The sequence below is a fragment of the Geotrypetes seraphini genome, chromosome 1 (genome assembly GCF_902459505.1).
Source record: "Geotrypetes seraphini chromosome 1, aGeoSer1.1, whole genome shotgun sequence".
Taxonomy (NCBI): Eukaryota; Metazoa; Chordata; class Amphibia; order Gymnophiona; family Dermophiidae; genus Geotrypetes; species Geotrypetes seraphini.
The window spans coordinates 50,732,832-50,747,481 of NC_047084.1; the positions used below are offsets into that span (position 1 = coordinate 50,732,832).

The 14,650-nt window shown below is 50.6% G+C and overlaps 1 non-coding gene across 1 annotated transcript; it reads right to left on the reverse strand.

Annotated features, from left to right (window-relative positions):
- Positions 1 to 3,591: 3,591 nt before the first annotated feature.
- On the reverse strand, positions 3,592 to 3,755 carry LOC117352756. The gene has a single exon (XR_004537820.1). It is a non-coding gene; the product is annotated as a U1 spliceosomal RNA (small nuclear RNA).
- Between the last annotated feature and the right edge of the window lie 10,895 nt (positions 3,756 to 14,650).

Below are 14,650 nucleotides of genomic sequence, written 5' to 3' on the forward strand. Positions count from 1 at the left end.
TCCTAAGTCACAGCAAATGCCCATTGACCCCCAAAAGAGGCAGGACGGCAAGTCATTATTAATCAGTTGTATACATCTATGGGTAGCAAAGAGAGTTTTCTCACTGGGTTCCAGTGCTGTTTGCTATTTGAACTGCAGTGCTTAATGTGTGTAGCTCAGAAGAGAGATGTTTTTTTTTTTGTGGGTTTAGAAAAAAAGAAAATCCTATCCCTTACAATACAGGGGAAAAATCTTGGCAAATCAAGTTGAGAGCTGCTACTTACCGTAACAGGTGTTATCCAGGGAAAGCAGGCAGATATTCTCGCAACCCATCCACCTACCTGTGGTTGGCTTCTTTGCTAGCTATCTGAACTGAGGCCACGCTGAGGAGACTGTCACCTGCCGGGGTCTCGGTAAGGTTAAGAAGACCCCCGGTAGAGGGTAGCACACTCCTGACGTGGCTCCCAAAGGGGGAGACCTCACTGGTGTCTCACTATCTTGGGCTTTGCTAAAAATAAAGCACCGTGAGTCAAGTTGAACAAAAAATAATGTGTAAAGTTTAATTAGTCACTTGCCACATAAATCATACCAGATATTATTATAGTCCAAGTTTCCTTTCTTCCCAAACCAGGGCAAAAAGAAAGAAAACAGAAAACAAAAAGACTTTTAACTTTCACCCAGTCCAGTGAAAGCACAGCAAGCTTTCTATCAGGTATACTTCCAGTCCAGGTTTTAGGGCTTGCTCTACCTGATCACACAGTCTCTGAGAAACACAGCACAATTAGTCTCTTAGGCAATTATCTAGCCTTGAGCTGGAGTCCTGGGCTTACTAACCAACACAGTCCAGTTTCTTCACCAGGTATTTACATTCTTGAATATAAAGTAAACTTTAAGCAAAAACAAAAGACAAAAACTGAAGCCTTACTGCAGGCTCCTAAACTTCCAGCCCTGATTAGCTCACAGTCCTTTGGGCTTCTCTTGAGCTTCTGCACAGCTGCAGTGTAGCCAGATAATCAGGCTGCTGCAGCACTGCTGTAAGCTTGTGTTACAGCACAAACAATCAAAATCAGTTCTGCCAAAACTCCTCTCCACTATTATTCCTGTACAGCCTTGTACCTGCAGTGTTAGTGGAAAGTTGCCAAGCCCACATCCATGGCTTCTTCCATAACGGTCTCTGACATACACTCTTCATCCAGGTCCATGCTTTCTGGTGTATCCAGCTGCTCTGCTGGCTCCTGAGGCATTGGAGCCTCACACTCCATTGGCTCTGGAGTGAGGTCTGGCCTTCTCCTGGCCCGGAGAACTCTCTCTGCCAGACTCTCTTGGGCAGCCTCCTTTAATGCTCTGGAGAGCTGCTTAACAGGCTTAGGGCCACGCCCTACATTGGGTGATTGTGTGCCTAGCTTGTGTGTTCTTGGGCTCCCCCTCAGGCTAAAGGGCAGAATATCACTGAGAGCTTGATTAAACCTCTTAGTGTGACTGGAAGCTTTTCTGGGCCGGGCAGTTAATCTATACTCAGGGCACTGCACTAGGCTAGAAGACTCAGGATAGGCAGCTAGGCTTTCAGGATCTTCTTCCTGATCCTTCTCAGGGAGAGTCTGGTCTCGGGTAAGAGACTGAGACCAGGGTTTCACTCTGACATGACCGTCTCGGGGAGCGGAAATGTCACAAGACGCATGCCCTAGGTCGGGCGGGAGGGGCATGCTCGCATGCGTGGGCCAATCACAAGCTTGAAGGTCTTCAAGCAAGTCTGCTTGCGAAAACGTCCCCTAGGGGGCTCTGTTGATGACGTCACCCACTTGTTGAGAATATCTGCCTGCTATCCCTGGATAACACCTGTTACGGTAAGTAACTTTGCTTTATCCCAGGACAAGCAGGCAGCATATTCTCAACATGTGGGATGGGTGGGATTCTCACGGGAACGGGTGGGATTTCTGTCCCAGTGCAACTCTCCAGTTTGGACAAGTTCCTGGAGAAAAAGTCCATAGTCTGTTATTGAGAGAGACAAGGGGGAAGGAAACCACTGCTTGCCCTGTATTGGTATCATGGAAAATTGCTACACCTTGAGTTTTGGCCAGGTATTAGTGACCTAGATTGGCCATCATGATAATGGGCTACTGGGCTTGATGGACCATTGGTCTGACCCAGTAAGGCTTCTCTTATGTTGTTAAGAAGTCTCTGTTTTTCAGTACAAAACCTGAGATTTCAATGAAAATCTATGGTAAGACTACACAGTAAAGCTGTCACCAACATAATTCTGCTCTCAGCTAGAGAGTTGCGCGGGGACAGAAATCCCACCCGTCCCCGCCAAAGTCCCACCCGTCCCCATGAGGAATCCCTCCGTCCCCGCGAGGAATCCCCACCCGTCCCCGCGAGGAATCCCCTCCGTCCCCGCCCGTCCCTATAAACTTCAGAAATAGTTATTTCATTTAATTATGCTACTGAATTAAAGGCTCTGGTAGAAACCCTCCCTTGGTAGCCACTCGAACCGCGAGGCTACTCTCCTTCTCCTTACCTGCCCTGCCTGCAGCACAGAGCCGTACGGAAGTCTTCCCGACGTCAGCGCTGACGTCGGGAAGACTTCCGTTCGGCTCTGTGCTGCAAGCAGAGAAGGTAGGGAGAAGAAGAGCCGCGCGACTGAGTACATCTAGCACCGCAGGAGCCCTGCGACCCTAGGGGGCGTCCCCACGGGATCCCCGTGACCCGAAGGGGGAACCCGCGGGATGCCCGTCGTCCCCGTTCCCGTGCAGAATATACCCAGATGAGAAACCTTGGTTGAGGGGGTGGGAGGTCTCTGATGTGGGGCTTAATTGTGTTGGTCTGGATGAGGAGACTGACGTTTATCTGAAGCAGATGGGTATGAAACAGGTGGTGCCAGTCCAGAGCCATTCTGATATATAGATGTACTTATTTTATACCAGGTGCCAATGACATAGTAAGGGGGGGAAGGGCATCACTACTGACCCAGTGCAGCATGAGGTCTTGTTGCAAAGAGTTGAACAGCATCTTAAACTATCCTGACTATCTCAAAAACTCATTGAATACTTGAGTGTTTTGAATGTTTCTGGAGTAGTCATAGGCAGCGGAATGTTTTTTGGGGGGGTCCTAAAGCTTCTCCCTAGACTTGTCTCGCTTGCTCTTGTCTTCCCCACCTAACTCCTTCCTGGTCACTCTCATTTAAAATCTTCAGGCAGTGGCAACGAGTGAGCCTACTGCAGAATGAAGACTTCCGGGGTATGCCAACGACAGGGGATGAGGTGGATAGGGGAGACAGGAGAGCCATCTCTTCTGAACAACTGCCAATTTTTAGGGGTCCTTGGCCTCCGAGGCCACCCCTATTCCAATGCTCATGGAAATAGTGACTATAGATCTTTCATTATTATTCTGTATTTATTTATTTATTCATTCAATTTCCTATCGTTCTCCAAAACATTTTTTCCATGTCTGTCCTAGTGGGCTCACAATGGTGCTGAGACTGTAACTACAGTATCACAATAAAAAAAACTGCCACATAATTTATTTCTATATTGGTTTTGATGCTTCTATTTGTTTTGCTCATGCATCATGCTTGTTATAGTATTCATTTTTATTTTCTATTCTTTAACCACAATTCAGGGGAAAGCGCGAACGCAGTCCCCCACTACCAGAAATTATGCAGTCGACTTTCCCGCATTTGGGGAAATCGCAGGGGTCAACCCACCCGAAGTGCAATGGATGAGCCTCACCCTGGGAGAACCACCTTCCTGATCATGGTATCTCCCCTGCCAGGTAAGTATGAGTTGCTTTAGAAAAGTCTGACACGTCCCCTCTCAGCCAGCACTGTAGAGATAAGGGAGATATTTTCACTGTCTGCTACAAATCAACTATTCAATTAAGAAAGTCATTCATAGTTGTTCCACCATTGCAACATTTATTTACATCACTTAAATAATGCTTAAAGGAAAATAAAATTGTACCCTCAACTATCATTTTCTATTTCCCAGAATCCTGTGTTTCAGTATTTGCATGCAATAACATGTCTTCAAGCCTATAGGGCGATTTCAAGCAGTTGGGATTTTTGTATGCGAAGCTAATCGAAAATATCTGTACTTCTAATTTGACTTTCTGTTTGCTGACAATGATTTTGTTAACTTTATCCAATTTTTTTTCACAAATGAAAAATTAATAACTTTAGGCATATCACGTGCTATGATATTGTGGATTCTATGCGAGATTGCAGGGTATTCTGAAAGAAAGGGTGGGGGTCAGAATCCTTTTCACAGTGAGGAAGATGAGACTAAAGGCTAATTTTCCACTGAAGAAGCTACTGAAGAGTTTAGTTCCTGAAATGTTTTCATTTTTAGCTGTTTAGAAGTAATTTACCCAGTGTGACTGCTAGGAGTAGGGGAAAAGCATTATAATGGTGATGAAAGAAAGATAAAACTTCTGAATAATACAAATGCCTAAATAGTTACTGTGATCCCTATGTTTAGTTACTGCAAACCTTTTGAATGCCTTTTATAATTGTAGTTATAACAATTCATAAGTATAGGAGAAAGGGGAGCTACAGGTGCCATGGCACCCTCAAAAATGTAATGAAACAGCCAATGCTCCTAAAGTTCCCCGACTTTAACAATCAGAAGTTAACCAGAAGTTATGAATATAATTTCTGACCACCTGTTAATTATCTGGTATACTGTCAGCTCTGTCTTGTGCTGATCGAAGTGCTGTCATACTACTCTGCTCCTATTCCATTGAACTTCACCTCTGCTCCTGCATTGCCACTGCTACTTAAATTCTGCGCTGGACTTCCTGGGAAGTTGCAGTGTATTGGCATTACATCGGTTTACAGCGCTAGCTGCTAGTAGTCCACCTGGAAAATTTCTGCCTGCATTTCTGCAACGCCAGACAGCCTGCACCCCGTATCCCTTACAAACTTCAGTGTTGGCTGGCATTGCTGGTAGCATTAACAGCCAGCCCCAGGGCCCTTCCCTTTGTCAAAGCTTCCTGTTGCTGCTTGGGCAGGATGCGGCAGAAGGAGAGCTTTGGGTGGGCTGGAGGGAGCCTGCTGTTTAGAGAATGACATGGGGAAATGGTTCCCACGGCAAACCACAGTTAGTTCATGGGAACTAGAAAAAAATAAGGCTGATTTACAGAGGGAACGAGAACAAGGCCTTCTACCACCCCGCAGGCCTTATTATCCCAGGACAAGCAGGCATGATATTCTCACATGTGGGTGACGTCATCTACGGAGCCCCAGCGCGGACAGCTTTTCAAGCAAACTTGATTGAAGTTTCAAGTTTGCTACACTGCACCACGCATGTGCATGCCTTCTTGCCCACTAGAGGGCGCATCCCCACTTCGTGGTCCTCAGTTCAGTTTTTTCCGCGGAGCCAGAAGCCCTGTGGAAATTGAGCTCTGATAGTTTTGCCTTCTGTCACCGCGTCTGGGTGATATCGCTCGGTCGCTGTGCTTCATTTACTTTCGTCAGTCGTTTTTTGGTTTCAAAAAAAAAAAAAAAAAAAAATTTTCAACAGACTTTTAATTCTTCGGTTCGGCTCCGCGGGCCGTTGTTAGTTTCCGGCCTTTTCGGCTTTCATGTCCCGTCCCTTGATGGGTTTTAAGAAGTGCACCCGGTGTGATCGGTTGCTTTCTATTACCGATCCTCACCGGTGGTGCTTGCTCTGTTTAGGGCCCGAGCATCCGACAGACTCTTGTGAGAGGTGCTCGACCTTCCGGGCCAGAACGCTCCGCCGACGCCGTGCCAGGATGGCGGAGCTTTTCGCGGTCGACTCCGCGGCGGGGAAGGCCTCGACGTCGGTCTCGGCTTCGGCCCCGGCCTTGACCTCGGCCTCGGGATCCTCGACCTCGCCGCGTCCCTCGACTTCATCGAAGCCTGCTGCCCCGATCAAGCCTGCCTCGGGTAAGTCCCCGCTTCCATCCTCAGCCCCAGGATCGACGAAGAAGCCATCCTCGGGCTCCTCGACAGCGGGTGGGTCGTCCTCGGCCCAGCCCAGGGTAGCCAAACCTAGTGCCCCGAGGGAATACTCGAGACCGAGGTCGCCCTCCAGGGAGCACCCCCCGGCCTCGGATCTACCGGCCATGATGGGGATCCCGGCCTTCCAAGACTTGCTCCGAGCACTGATTACCTCGGAGCTGTCCGGAGCCATCGAGCAGTTGCAGCAGGCTTCGGCCTCGACTGCACCGGTCTCGACGGCCCAGGTCTCGGCGACCTCGATCTCGGTACCCTCGACTTCGGGGGCCGGGACGGCTCCGACCCCGACCTTGCCCTCGACTTCGGCCTCGGGGGCCCAGCCTGAGAGGAGCGTAAGGCCTCGGGACAAGGTGCGCCGGGTGAGGAGGATATCGTCGTCCTCTTCTTCGAGGTCCTCCCAGGGCTCTTCGCCCTCGGGCCGGCCTCAGGCGAGGCGTCGTCCGAGGAAGCCCAAACGTTCTCGGGGTTCTCCTCGGCGACGTGGTCGCTCTTCGCCGCTCGGGGGCGAGACGTTACGTGTCTCGGAGCTCCGCCTCGACAACCCATGTCTGTTTCGTTCCCCCGCGAGAGGGGGTTCGAGAGACTCCTCGCCGAGACGGATGGGGCGTGCCTCGGACCCCGGGGGCTTCCCCCAAGGGCTCTTCAGGGCGTAGGCGTTCCCCGACCCCTTCGAGGTCGCTGGATGTGGCCTCCTGGGGATCGGGGTCGGGCAGGGAACCGCGGTATTCCTTCTGTTCGGCGGGGAGGTCACGAACCCCCTCACCGCCTGCCAGAACATCCTCCTTCTCCAGGTTCGTGCAGGATATGGCACGAGCCTTGGGTCTCAACTTAATGGCGGGTTCTCAATATACTAAGGAGTTCCTGGAGGAGCAGGACCTTCCCACTCCCCCGAGGGAAACTCCTCGCCTTCCTCTGAATAAGGTCCTACAACAAACCTTCCTCAAGAACTTGGACTCCCCTCTTACAGTCACTGCGGTGCCGTCTAAGATGGAGTCCAAGTACCGGACCATTCCATCTAAAGGGTTTGATAAACCTCAACTCTCGCACCAGTCGTTGCTCGTGGAGTCGGCGCTAAAAAAGACGCAACCCTCCAGAGTCTCGGCGGCGGTCCCGGCCGGAAGGGAAGGTCGGACCCTGGACAAATTTGGTCGTCGCCTCTATTCTAATTCCCTCATGGCGACCAGGGTCCTCAATTACGCATTTACGTTCTCATCCTATCTGCGTAGCATGGTGAAGGACTTGCCTCAGTATTGGGAGGTCATGCCCGATTCCCATCGAGAGGGGTTTGCCACGTTCATGTCCAACTTGTCTCAATTGCGGCTGTACCTGTTCCACGCTGTGTACGACGCGTTTGAGCTCGCTTCGAGGGTGTCGGCCTTTGCGGTGGCTATGCGCCGGTTGGCGTGGCTCCGTACCCTCGATATGGATCCTAACCTGCAGGAACGTCTGGCTAATTTACCATGCGTGGGTTCGGAATTATTTGATGAATCCTTAGAGGCGGCGACCAAACGTTTGTCGGAGCAGGAGCGCTCCTTGGCCTCCTTGGTCCGTGCTAAACCTCGGGCCCCGCCGCAAAAATCATTCCGGCCGCCCCCGAGAAGATACCCGCAGAAGTCTACGTCGGCCTTTTCTAGACCTCCGGCCCGGCGCCCACCCCAACAGGGTAGAGGGGGACAACCGAAACCTCCGGCGCAGGGAGCGTCCAAGCCGGCCCCGTCCTTTTGACGGGCTGTGCGGATGGGGGCGGGCCCCCTCCGCAATATCACCGGACCCCCTCCCAATCGGGGGTCGACTCAGGTCCTTTTATGCGGCTTGGACCGAGATTACATCCGATGCATGGGTGCTCCGGATCATCTCCGAGGGCTACTCGCTAAATTTCTCAGCTACGCCGCCGGACCGTCCGCCTGGAACTTGTCCGTGCAACCGGAGCCAACTTCCCCGTCTCCTTGTGGAGGCCAGGGCCTTGTTGAGCCTTCGGGCGGTGGAACCAGTACCCCCAGAACAACGGGGAAAGGGGGTTTACTCCCGTTACTTTTTGGTCCCAAAGAAGACAGGGGACTTACGTCCCATTTTGGACCTCCGGAAGCCCAACAAATTCCTGGTCCAGGAGAAGTTCCGTATGTTGTCACTTCCGGTTTTATACCCTCTGTTGGAGGAAGGGGACTGGATGTGCTCCCTGGACTTGAAGGAAGCCTATACTCATGTTCCGGTGCATCCCGCTTTCCGCAAGTTTTTACGGTTCCAGGTGGGGGATTTGCACCTTCAGTATCGGGTCCTCCCCTTTGGTCTGGCTTCGTCCCCTCGAGTCTTCACGAAGTGTATGGTGGTAGTTGCGGCAGCCCTGAGATCTCGGGGGTTGCAGGTCTTTCCCTACTTGGACGATTGGCTGATCAAGGCCCCAACCATGGAGGGGGTTATCTCAGCGACCCAACAGACTATCATTTTCCTTCAACGTCTGGGGTTCGAAGTGAACTTTCCCAAGTCTCAGTTGGGCCCGACTCAATCCCTTCAGTTTATCGGAGCCGTGCTGGACACGGTTCGCCTCCGTTCCTTCCTCCCTCCTCCTCGGTTGGAGGCCCTGCTTCGATTGAGTCGCCAGGTTGCGCTGATGCCCACAGTTTTGGCTCAGCGCATGATGGTGCTCCTGGGCCACATGGCGTCGACGGTCCACGTCACTCCGTTCGCCCGATTGCATCTGAGGCTTCCTCAGTGGACCTTGGCCTCTCAATGGCGTCAGGATTGCGATCCAGTCTCTTGCCCGATAACGGTGACTCCTTCTTTGAGACGCTCGCTCCGTTGGTGGACAAACTCTTCCAATCTTTCAGGGGGTTTGCTCTTTCTCGTTCCTCCGCATCGCAAGGTCCTGACCACGGATTCCTCGGAGTACGCGTGGGGGGCTCATCTCGACGGTCTGCGGACCCAGGGTCTATGGTCGGCAATGGACCGTCTTTGTCACATCAATGTGTTGGAGCTTTGTGCCATTTTTCTGGCGGCTCGAGCGTTCTGCCACCTGCTCCGCGACCAGGTAGTCCTCGTGCGGACGGACAACCAGGTGGCAATGTATTATGTGAACAAACAAGGGGGAACGGGTTCTTGGGCCCTGTGCCAGGAAGCCCTGCGCCTTTGGGAATGGGCGGTCTCCCAGAACATCTTCCTACGGGCGGTTTACATTCAGGGAGAGAGGAATTGTCTGGCAGACAAACTCAGTCGTCTTCTCCAGCCGCACGAGTGGTCGTTGAATTCCCGGGTTCTGCGCAAGGTCTTCGACCGCTGGGGGACTCCTCAGGTGGATCTGTTTGCCTCCCCGGAGACTCGCAAACTGCCTCTCTATTGTTCTCGGATGTACTCCCCGGATCGTCTCGAGGCCGACGCCTTTCTTCTCGACTGGGGAGGGAGGTTCCTTTATGCGTTCCCTCCTTTTCCTCTAATCTTGAGAACGTTGGTGCATCTCAAATCAACCAGAGCCACTATGATTCTCATTGCGCCTCATTGGCCCAGACAGCACTGGTTCTCCCTGCTCCTTCAACTCAGTGTCAGGGACCCTCTGCTTCTGCCTGTTTTTCCCTCTCTGCTGTCTCAGAGTCGGGGTTCGCTGTTGCATCCCAATCTGCAGTCTTTGCATCTGACCGCTTGGTTCCTTTCCCCTTGACTTCGATTCCTGTTTCTCAGTCGGTGAGGGACATTTTGGAAGCCTCGCGCAAAGTCTCGACTAGGCTTTGTTATTCCCAAAAGTGGACCAGGTTTTCATCCTGGTGTTCCTCTAACCATCTGGACCCGAGTTCAGTTCCAGTGTCTTCGGTGTTGGAATATTTGCTGCATCTGTCTAAATCTGGACTGAAGACGACGTCCATTCGGGTGCATCTCAGTGCCATTGCGGCATTCCATCGGCATCTCGAGGGTCGATCTCTCTCTCTTCATCCTCTGGTGACTCGTTTCATGAAGGGTCTCGTGAATGTTCATCCTCCTCTGAAACCTCCTCCTGTAGTTTGGGATCTTAATGTGGTCTTAGCTCAACTCATGAAGTCTCCCTTTGAGCCTGTCGACAAATCTCACCTTAAGTTTCTCACTTGGAAGGTGGTCTTTTTGCTTGCGCTCACGTCCGCTCGTCGGATTAGTGAGCTGCAGGCTTTGGTTGCGGATCCACCTTTTACTGTGTTTCATCATGACAAGGTGGTTCTTCGCACCCATCCTAAATTTTTGCCTAAGGTGGTGTCTGATTTCCACCTCAATCAGTCCATTGTTCTTCCTGTGTTCTTCCCGAAGCCCCACTCTCATCCTGGTGAGGCGGCGCTTCACACGCTTGACTGTAAGAGGGCGTTGGCTTTTTATCTCCAACGTACCAAGTCTCATCGGAAGGTTCCTCAATTGTTTTTATCCTTTGATCCTAATCGGGACATCCTGTTTCCAAGCGCACCTTGTCCAACTGGCTAGCTGCTTGTATTTCTTTTTGCTATGCTCAGGCTGGTCTCACGCTCCATGGTCGAGTCACGGGGCATAAGGTCAGGGCTATGGCAGCTTCTGTTGCTTTCCTCTGGTCTACTCCTGTGGAGGACATATGTAAAGCTGCCACTTGGTCTTCGGTTCATACGTTCACCTCCCACTACTGTGGACACTTTGTCCAGAAGCGACGGCCGGTTTGGCCAGTCGGTGTTATGTAATCTGTTTTCCTAAATTGCCATCCTCCCACCTGCCCTTTTTTGGTTGGCTTGGAGGTCACCCACATGTGAGAATATCATGCCTGCTTGTCCTGGGATAAAGCACAGTTACTTACCGTAACAGGTGTTATCCAGGGACAGCAGGCATATATTCTTACAACCCGCCCTTCTCCCCGGGGATGGCTTCTTTGCTGGTTATGGAACTGAGGACCACGAGGTGGGGATGCACCCTCTAGTGGGCAAGAAGGCATGCACATGCGTGGTGCAGTGTAGCAAACTTGAAACTTCAATCAAGTTTGCTTGAAAAGCTGTCCGCGCTGGGGCTCCGTAGATGACGTCACCCACATGTGAGAATATATGCCTGCTGTCCCTGGATAACACCTGTTACGGTAAATAACTGTGTTTTCTGTTACATCCCTTCGGGATTCGGTACACTAGATGTTCAATCTCCTTCCGCAATCTAGGTGTTGCAGAAATCCAAACACTTTTCTGAGCACATGCTCCTCCCACCTTAGAGAGAGTGTTAGAGCCCCCTGTAGTTTTCAGTTTCTACAAGTAATTCATACAAAAGTCTTTTGGATTTACTCATCTTTTTCTTATTTTTCACTTAAAGTTAATCTTTTTCGATGATACTGCTTTGCAGTAGTCCTCTTGTCGGAGGAAATGATGTGGTCCTGTGGAGCCAGACTGCTGCTTCACTGAGAAACTAAGGTGGTTCTGTGGAGCCAGTCTGCTGTGTGCCGCCCTTCCTGGACTCTGGGTCCATTCCCCTGGAAGCTTGCTTGCCCTCTGACCTTGTCAGGGTTTTAAGCGCAGGCTGTATATGTCCTGCGTAAAACCTTCTGGGTTTCAGGGTGCAGGCTGCATTTCCCGCCCCCAGATGTGGAGAGGATGCATGGGAGGTGGAAGTTACAGTTGGTATCTATCCAACTGGCAGTCAGACAATCTTCAAGTCTGGTCCTTTTGGAGCTATTCTGAGGCAGAAAATCCTTTTCCTCCGTGCAGCTGCAGTGAAAAGAGCTGACAGTCTCTCCCTATGCACAAGTCTCGCTAGACTTCGAGAGAGGAGGGTAGTAATTTTTGTCCCTTCCACCGTTTTTGTAAGGCATCCTCGGACTCTTCCAGAGATATTCCCAGAGATTTAATCCCTGTGACATTTTCAATTCCAGATGTCTGGATCCCAGGATTTTACTGCTCTTAAACAGCCTTCCAGAGGGCTACCTTGCTCAGTTTTACCAGGAGTGGACTCGCATATCCCATGATAAATGGGTGCTGGACATCATTTGGGAGGGACAAAAGATAGATTTCTTTTGCTTGCCTCTGGATTTGTTTGTGGACTTGCCGGCAAGTCGGCCGGAAAAGCAGTGAAAGGTCCGCACTATTTTGCAGCATCTTTTAGACATCCGAGCAGTAGAACCAGTTCCAGAACGTGAATCGGGCTTTGGCAGATACTCTTTATACTTAATCATCATACTAAGGTACGGCTCAGAAGACTGGAGGGCTCATTCGGGATCTCAAGGCGGGTCAGTTGCTTGCGAATTTCTTATTTCCGTATAGAAACTGTGCGCATAGTCATTGGCTGCTGTCCCTCCTGAGGAGTTTTTAGTGTCCTTGAATATCATGGAGGCTTTCCTCCATATTCCATTATTTCTGGAGCATCGCAGGTGGCTTTCCTCCATATTCCAATATTTCCGGAGCATCACAGGTTTCTGCATTTCCATGTTCTGCAATGAGATTTCCAGTCTGCAGTGCTTCCCTTTGGGCTCCCTGCACTTTCGCCAAGGTGATGATACTTGTAGTGATTTTTCTATAGGGCAGAGTGTCCAAGACCATCCTTTCTTGGACGACTGGTTGATCCAGGCTGTGTCTCAACACGAGTGCGCCTGTACGTTGGAGACAGTGGTCTTTCTGCTACAGAGCTTCAGTTGGATTGTCAACTTCAATAAGAGCCAGGCAGGGTTGTGCGTTTCTTCCCGACCACTCAGTCCAAAACTTCAGCAGCAGATCAGAGATCCCCTAAACATTCCAGCTTCCACACCCTGGCATTATCTGCTGGGGTCAATGGCAGTCTCATTGGAGGTGGGCCAGTGCGCACATATGCCCTCTACAGTAGTCCCTCCTCTTTAGATGGTCTCTGCAACTCATCCTTTTCAGATGCTGCTCCCCTGGACATAACCAGAGTGCAGAAATCTGCACTGGTAGCTTCAGGGGGAGGCTCTCCTGCCAGGGATAGCTTCTTCGGATCTTAGAGTGGTCAACTCTTATGATGGATACCAGCTTGTTGGGCTGAGGTGATCACTGCAGAGACCGCTCCTTTCAGGGGCAGTGGGCTCCTTATCATTGGTATAGGTCGATCAATCGTTTGGAGCTTCAGATGATTCACCTGATGTTATTTCCAATCCACTCTGAAAGGAAAAGTGATGCGAGTGTTCTCGGACAATGCCACAACCATGGCATATACAACCTTGTCGTCCATGGTTTGTGGATATCACCAGTCTTCAGCGGGACAGGAATCTCAACCTCCCTCCTTTTCGAAACCTTCTCTGTCAAGATCCGGTGCCCACGGAGACCCACAGCTCTTGAGTGCTCAGCCTTAATGAGGCGTAGTTGTTCAGAGGAGGTCCTCTCAATGCTCTTGAAGTCCAACAAACCCTAAACTGGCTTCTTTTGTGTCAGCCTGGAAAGCTTCCCAACAGTGGTACACTTCTCCCTCCGGATTTGCGGGGGATAGGGGCAGAGCCGGACCGCGAATGGTGAAAAACCGCGAATATCCGGCTCTGACCCACCCCCGCCTCCCTCCCGCCTTCCCGGTCTTACCTGGTGGTCTAGCAGGCTTTTGGGGCAAGACCAATCTTCCTACGCTCCTGCCCCATGCAGATCGCCATTAGGAAATGGCTGCTGTGAGTCCCGTAGTCTCTCGAGACTATGACGGGAACTCCCTACAGCTATTTCATAATGGCGATCTGCACGGGGCAGGAGCGTAGGAAGATCGCTCCTGCCCCGAAAGCCCGCTAGACCACCAGGTAAGGCCGGGATGCCGGGGGGAAGACTTAACTTTTTTTTTTTTTCCCCCTCCCCAAAAATCGCGAATATATGAAATCGCGATTACCGAAACCGCGAATGGGGAGGTGGAAGTGCCTGGACGCCTATAAGATAATCTTTAAAAAACTAAGAGTGGTACAAAACACTGCTGTCCGACTGATTTTCGGTCTGAAAAAATGGGAGCATGTTACTCCTTATTACAGGGGTCTCAAAGTCCCTCCTTGAGGGCCGCAATCCAGTTGGGTTTTCAAGGTTTCCCCAATGAATATGCATGAGATAAGAACATAAGCGTTGCCTCTGCCGGGTCAGACCAGGGGTCCATCGTGCCCGGCAGTCCGCTCCCGCGGCGGCCCCCCAGGTCCATGACCTGAAAGTGTTCCCTACCTAACCTAAAATATCCATACCCTATTCGCTCAATGTCCTGTAAGTTAAACCTCTATCTGTACCCTGTTATCCCCTTCGCTTCCAGGAAGTCATCCAGTCCCTTTTTGAACCCCAGAATTGTACTCTGTCCTATCACCTCTCCGGGAAGATCTATGTGTATGCACTGCTTTCAATGCATATTCATTGGGGAAATCCTGAAAACCCGACTGGATTGCAGCCCTCAAGGAGGACTTTGAGATTCCTGCCTTATTACCAAAAATTACACTGGCTACTGATTGAGGCTAGCGTTTTATTCAAATATACATGTATTTGCTTCAAATCAATCTTTGGTATGTCCCCAGGTTACCTTGTTTCCCATTTCTCTTTAAATCACTCCAATAAGCCCACATGTAGAGTCCAGTTATTCACATATCCTACTGTCAAATTGTGTCATTTGAAGAGATTTCTCGAGAGAACTCTCTCTTTACAGGCAGCCAAAATGAACGCCTGGTTTGGCAAAATCATGCCAGGAGTCTCATCCTATTATTTTTGAAAACTATTAAAAGACACAACTATTTGACAAATTTGTAACCCAAGCTTCCTAGTGCTTTTTAAATAAAACATGTATTGTGTACAT